This window comes from Triticum aestivum, chromosome 6D (genome assembly GCF_018294505.1).
Source record: "Triticum aestivum cultivar Chinese Spring chromosome 6D, IWGSC CS RefSeq v2.1, whole genome shotgun sequence".
NCBI lineage: Eukaryota > Viridiplantae > Streptophyta > Magnoliopsida > Poales > Poaceae > Triticum > Triticum aestivum.
This window is the reverse complement of record NC_057811.1, coordinates 391,810,514-391,817,383: the sequence shown is the minus strand read 5'-3', so window position 1 is coordinate 391,817,383 and position 6,870 is coordinate 391,810,514.

Sequence of the window (6,870 nt, the reverse complement as noted above, 5' to 3'; positions counted from 1 at the left end):
TGGCAGTTGACAAATTCACAAAGTGGGTGGAAGCTGAGCCAGTTAGCAAGTGCGATGCAGCCACGGCGGTTCAATTTATGAAAAAGGTGATTTTTCGCTTTGGCTTTCCGCACAGCATTATAACTGACAATGGCACCAATCTATCCAAGGGCGCCATGGAAGAGTTTTGTCAACGAGAGCATATCCGACTTGATGTTTCCTCAGTTGCTCATCCTCAATCCAATGGTCAAGCTGAGAGAGCTAATCAGGAGATTCTGAAGGGCATCAAGCCCCGGCTTTTGGTCCCTTTGCAACGGACGCCGGGTTGTTGGGTGGAGGAGTTGCCCTCCGTGTTATGGAGCATCAACACTACTCCTAACAGGTCTACAGGGTTCACACCTTTCTTCATGGTTTATGGGGCAGAAGCAGTCCTCCCCAGTGACATCCGTCATGACTCGCCTCGAGTAGCGGCTTATGTTGAGGCGGACAATGAACAGGCGCGCCAGGATGCTCTTGACTTGTTGGACGAACAGCGTGATGTGGCAGCAGCTCGCTCAACGATTTACCAACAAGACCTGCGCCATTATCATAGTCGCCGGGTTAAAACCCAGGTCTTCCAGGAGGGCGATCTCGTGCTCCGGCTCATCCAAGATCAAACCGATGCGCACAAGCTATCTCCACCTTGGGAAGGGCCCTTTGTGGTCAGCAAGAATTTGCACAACGGGTCATATTACCTCATTGACATTCGGGAGCACAAAGATTCACGTAAGTCGGAGGAAGAGACCCGTCGGCCGTGGAACATAGCTCAGCTTCGGCCTTACTACACTTAAGCCACCGGCTCTCATAATGTACATATTTCTCTCAGCCATGTATATATTATGATAAGCAATAAAGCAGGACCTCTGTCCTTTTTTCTCCTCCAAATGTGCACGTGTTGTTTTCATTGCAAGATTAACATGATAACTTGAAGGAGGATCCGGCTTATGATCGTATTCGAATCTAGCCGTAGGTAATAAGGTCACTTGGGGGTTTCCTGTTCAAACATGGGTTGTATTCGAACCAAAGAGAACATAGCTGTCGATACCCATTTGATTGGCAAAGTGCCGAGCTCATCAGGGAGTTTTCTTTGATCATATTTGAATCATAGTTTAACCTCTTTGGGAACCGACGTGGATCGTATTCGAATCAGCGTCGTTAAACAATTTTAAGTCATTTGGGGGCTTCCGTTTCAAACATGGGTCGTATTCGAACCAAAGAGAACATAGCTGTCGGTACCCTCTTGATTGGCATCGCCACACCCACTGGGGGCTATATGATCGTATTCGAATCCTAGCATAACCCCTTTGGGCCGGGTCTCTGGTCGTATTCGAACCGGAAGCCCCTAAGTTCTTATGCTTTATAGCAAGTTTCTTTTGATTATTTCAAAGTGTGTACAGCCGGGTCTCACTTTGTCGGCTTAACGTTGATTTACAGTATTAAGACAGGTAAACCGGAATTAAGGTACCAACCTTATTACCCGGGTTATCTAAACCGGAAGTATACTTGCAGGCCGCTAAGTGTGTTGTTATGTCTAAAGCATATGATTCTCAGTGCGGTAAGCCGCCTAGGGACTTGTGATTTGTCCTTTTATGCAGGATAGTTAAAGGCAACTATTTTGAGTTTTTAAGGAAAATGAATGATCAATCATGACCCGGAGAAATATAAAGGAGACAACTTCAATGGACTTCGGCATTGAACGCGTGCACGATGGCACGGCAGAGTTAAAGTGTTGGTCCTACTCTATTACAAGACTCATTGAGTCCAAAAGGGTGGAGCATTGTTTTATAAGCCGCCCGCAGAGTCAAGACGCTTGCTGGGTTGAAGTCTCCGGCTCGTCCCTCTCTTTTCCTCCGGCTGTCCCCAAGACCTGGAAAGTTGATGAATTCCAGTCGATGCCGCTAAGAGCTTCGAATTGAGCTTCCTCGTCAATTAACCCGGCCGGGTCAATCTCCGGGGCGAAGGTGTGCTGACGAGCCGGCGGGATTAAGCTGAGGGCTTCATAGCGCGGAGTAGGGATCCTCTGATTTTCTGCATCGTAACCCGGCTGATACTTAGTCAGATCTGTATCATTGCCAATCAGCGTGGCCACCGGGCGTACGGCCTTCACGCAAGCTGCGAAGTCCTTTTGATCGAAGGCGGTGCCGTCTTCCTTCAAACTTGGATAGCCGAGGGCGATGTCCGCCGGGTCTAACTCTGGAAGGAACGCCTTGGCCCGGCTCAGCGCGGCGATCGCTCCGGCTCTTGCAGAGGCCCGTCGCAGCTCTTGGATACGTTGAGGCAGAACGGCGAGCCGGCGAAGGACTTCCGCCAGGTGAGTCGGCACCTCGTTGGATAGGGCCACCACAGCCAAGGCACGCCGTGACCCGGTGTAGAGTTGCTCCACCAGGGTGTACACGGCCTTCAGCTTGGTTACCACACTCTGGTTGAGGTTGGCACTTCTAGGACCTGTTTAACAGAATAAGATAAGCCGCCGACAAGGATGAGTTATGAGATATAAAGATTCTAAACTTGATGAAAGCCGGTGAAATGACTTACCGAAGATTGCGGCGACCATCTGGGACACTTGGCGCTTTAAACCGGAGAGTTCGGCGGTCTTCTCGGAGAGAGCCTTCTCCGCCTGTTCAGCCCGGTTCACCAGCGCGGCCTTTTCTTCGGCCCAAGCCTTCCGTTCAGCGTCAAACTCCGTCTTCAGCTTTTCTTGCGCGGCAATACTGGAGACAAATTTGGCATTTGCCTTCCGGGTCTCCATTTCTTGCATCTACAGCCGGTTCTTGAGATCAGAGATGTCAGCCTCAAACTTCTTAGAAGCAGCCTGCACGCATAATTTCCGGGTTATAGGATGAACAGTCTTAAAGTCCCAAGCACTTTCCAAGCAAAGACACTTGGCACTTGGGGCTAATGCATATTGAACGTTTCTATCTACAAATTGCCGGTTCAATTGAGTAAGCCGGAACTTAAGTCTACAACATATTCAGTCATAAGTCGTCGACTTGGGGGCTAGCATGGTAAAAGTAACTATGCAGTAAGTAAGAAGACAGAAGAGTAATACCTCAGACTTCTGCTGAATTTGGTTCACCATGCCGATCTTTGCATCCCGGCTCTTGTGCACTTGACTGACGAAGCCGGAGACGATCTCTCCGATGTTCAGGTTGGTGTAGTCAGTAAGGTCCAGATTAACCCGGCGGGGCTGTAGCAACTCCCCCTTGGCGGAGCACTTGGCCAGCGCAGTAGGTCTTCCCGGCTCAACAAATTCCATCCGGGTGATTACCACGTCCGGATCATTTGCTGGTTGAGCCGAGCTGGAGGCCTCCGGGTTAACAGAAGCTTCTGCAGTTGCCTTGTCAGTTGGAGCGGTGGCTTCGGGAGCGGAGGCAGCTGGCGGTTCTTGACCTGCTACCTCCGGCTTAGGCAAATCCGGCTCTTCGACCGGCTTGGTCTTCTTCGCTCTCTTGCTGAGTTTGGCCTGGGCACTGAAAAGACAGAAAGGTTAAGCACAATAGTGTGAGTAAAGACAAAGTACAACATGAGATGATTATCATTACCCGGGCACGGTCTTGAAAGCCGGCAGACTTGACTGCATAGAGTCGCCAGAAGAGGGGGAAGTTTCCTGATAATTTGAATCAGAAGAGTTGAGCGGTTGACGTATAACACCTGCCAAAGGATGAAAAGGGTACAATTTGAGATCACCTCGGTCCGGCGTTTCCTCGATGCGTCAGGTAACCCGGAGGAGAGGTCAGTGTTCTTGTCGGTCCGGGTGTGCCTCCGGCTCTCTTGAACCTATCGCTTCAAAATAAATTGAGGGTCTTGATAAGCTAAAGGATGTGAAAAGCTTACTTTCTGGGTTACCATTCGGATTTTCAGCCTTGGCAAGGGCTCCGAGTCGGAGGAAAGTATTGTTACCTCTTCAACCACCGGGTTACTTGCGCCGGTGTCATCATGTTGATGAATAGTATGGATAAGGTGGACAGAAATAAATAGCAGATATAGCAAGAGCTTACAGGTTCAGGGGTTACCTCTGACTCGGAGCTGTCGCTTAATTGCATCAGCTCCGAAGCAGTTGGCCTACTTCCCTTCTTACGGGGAGCGGCTTTCTTGGCGGCTTTCTTAGCCTTTCTGGCCTTCTTGGCCGCTTCATGGTCATATTTGACCCGCCAGAACTTGTCATCAGCCTGAAAAATACAATGATGATTTCTTAAAACGATTCAGATGAAAGTTATATACAGAAGAAGATGCTCAGGTCAGCGGCTTACCGCTGGGGCTGGGTTGGTCTTGCAGAAGGGGGCTAACCCGGTCCTCCCGTAGTCTGCCAGGCTCTCGTTCAAGAGAGCCTTGGTCATATCCTCTGCAACATCTTCAGGAAGATCGTTGTGGCTGTGTCTCTGGGGGTCATCCTTTCGGCCCATGTACTCGCACATTAAGCCGGGGCAGCGGCTCAATGGGATCACCCGCCAGGAGATCCAGACCCGGACCAGATCGATTCCGTTGAGACCGTTGCCCAGGAGGGCCTTGATCTTATTGATGGTGGGGAGCAGAGGTTGGCGTTCCGCCTGGGTTAACTTGTCAGACAGCGGGTGAGTCGGCTCCAGACGCGAGGGGCGAAAGCCGGGCAACGGACTCTCATCAGTCGGCGATGTGTCTTGGCAATAGAACCACGTCTGATTCCAGTCTTTGGGGTGGCTTGGCGGCTCTGCGTAAGGGAAAAGGCAGTCCCTCCGCCGCTGAATGGAGATGCCACCAAGCTCCAAGCTTGGCCCATTGGCGCACTCATTCTGACGGTTCAAGTAGAAGAGTTCTCTGAAGAGCAGCAGACTGGGCTCTTCTCCAAGGTAGACCTCGCAGAACACTTGGAAGTTGCAGATATTGGACACTGAGTTGGGTCCTATGTCTTGAGGGCGCAGGTCGAAGAAATTCAGCACGTCTCTGAAAAACTTTGAGCCGGGCGGTGCGAAGCCCCGGCTCATGTGATCCGCAAAAATGACCACCTCCCCATCCTTCAGCTGTGGTCTCTCCTCTGATGGGTCGGGGGCACGGTAGGACATGACGTCCTTCTTAGGCAGGTAGCCCGACTTGACAAAATCTGCTAACGTTTCGTTGGTGACATTGGACCTCATCCAATTGCAAGTGATGGAGGCTTTAGGAGCTTTGGGAGGCATGGTGAAAGTCGGCAGCCTATGATAAAAGGAAACGTCCGGTTTAAGTATAAGCCGGAGGAAAGTTATAGTTCAATGTTAAAGTGGCGGCTTACAGAGGGGACTAATGATATATATCTAAGTGCACCAGGTTATTTAAGCCGCCCAAGGTATTGAGAGTAATTCGATTGTCTACGGCCTTATCACAGATGAGCTGGAAAATTCTATGGCGCATGGTCTCCTTTAAGTCGGAAGGTCCTACGGCGCGTGTTTTCTTTAAGCCGGAAAAGTAAACCACCATGACCCAATGAGTGTAGTTTTTTACTAAGTATGGTGAAAACAGGTTTCACACATTGCGGTAAATATTTTGGATCAAAATGGTCGGGCAAAAGAAAAGTTTCTAGACCTAAAAACAGACGCAGGGGAGTTCTTGAGCTCGAACGAGGCCTTTATGCAGTGGAAAGAGGTCTACTTGCATCTGAAATGAGTGCCAAACAGCTACCACAGCAGGTCTATACAGGTCTAAGATCAAGAAGGACAGTAAAAATGAAAACTACCAAAGAACTTGTGGGTGACGGCGAAGAACACGGACGAACACGGACGAACCCTACTGCAGATCTGTTCTACAGGGTAGCGAGGACTTACCGGTGCTGAAGAGATGCGGAGGTCGCCGCCGTTTGTCTGCACCGAGTCGGGGTGACGCAGCGGCCAAGGTTGACGAAGACCGGGGGCGCGGCGGCGGCGGCGGAGCTCGAGCAGCACGGGGGCAGTGAGAGGAAGAAGACGAAGGAGAAGAGTGGCTGAAGGCCCGTCGGGCCGGGCTATTTATAAGGGCGAGCTCATAAGTGGGCGCGAGAAACGAGGAGACCGTGGCATGGTTATCTCCCCACGAAACGCCTCGATTTTCGGGATAGCAGTAAAGATAAGATCCGTTGCGGATCTGGTGGAGTAAAAAACGGGCTTAATGGAAGATGACGTCACGGCGGATTACCCGGAGTCCAGAGGATGACGTCACGCCGGGTTATGGCCTTCACACAAATGGTAAGCCGGAGATTTTTCCGTCGAAAGAATTGAAGATTGACATGAGCCGGCTCAAATCAATCTGGGGCCTAATGTTGAGGATATAGACCTTAGAGTCACCCGCCAGAAGGGGCCGGGTTACTCATAATGGTCATTGCCAGAAGCCCGGCGACTAAGCTTGAAGACGGTGGGCCAAAGATGGGCTTAAGACCCGGATATGGCTTAAGGCCCGTAGTTACAATCATTATTATGGTAGAACTTGTAGTGTAAGGCAAGAATAGTTGAGAGTCCGAGCCGGACACTCTTATGAGCCGGCCGGGACTCTGAGAGCTGCTGGGCGTCAGCCTCCCTATATAAAGGGACGACCCGGCAGCGGTTTAGGGACAAGAAAGATCTCATCGAGAGCCAGGCATAGCAGTTAAGCTCCCTGGTCATCGAAACCCTAATCAATACCACCTCAAACTGGACGTAGGCTTTTACCTGCACCGTAAGGGGCCGAACCAGTATAAACCCTCGTGTTCCTTGTCCCACTTAACCCCTTCAAGCTTCCTAGTTGCGATGGCTCCACGACTAAGTCCTAGCTCGAGGACATCTGCCGTGACAATTCCACGACACCGACCCCGACCCGGCACCCCGACCCCGAGACCCCGACCCCGAGACCCCGACCCCAAGCCTGACCCGACACCCCGACCCCGACACCGAC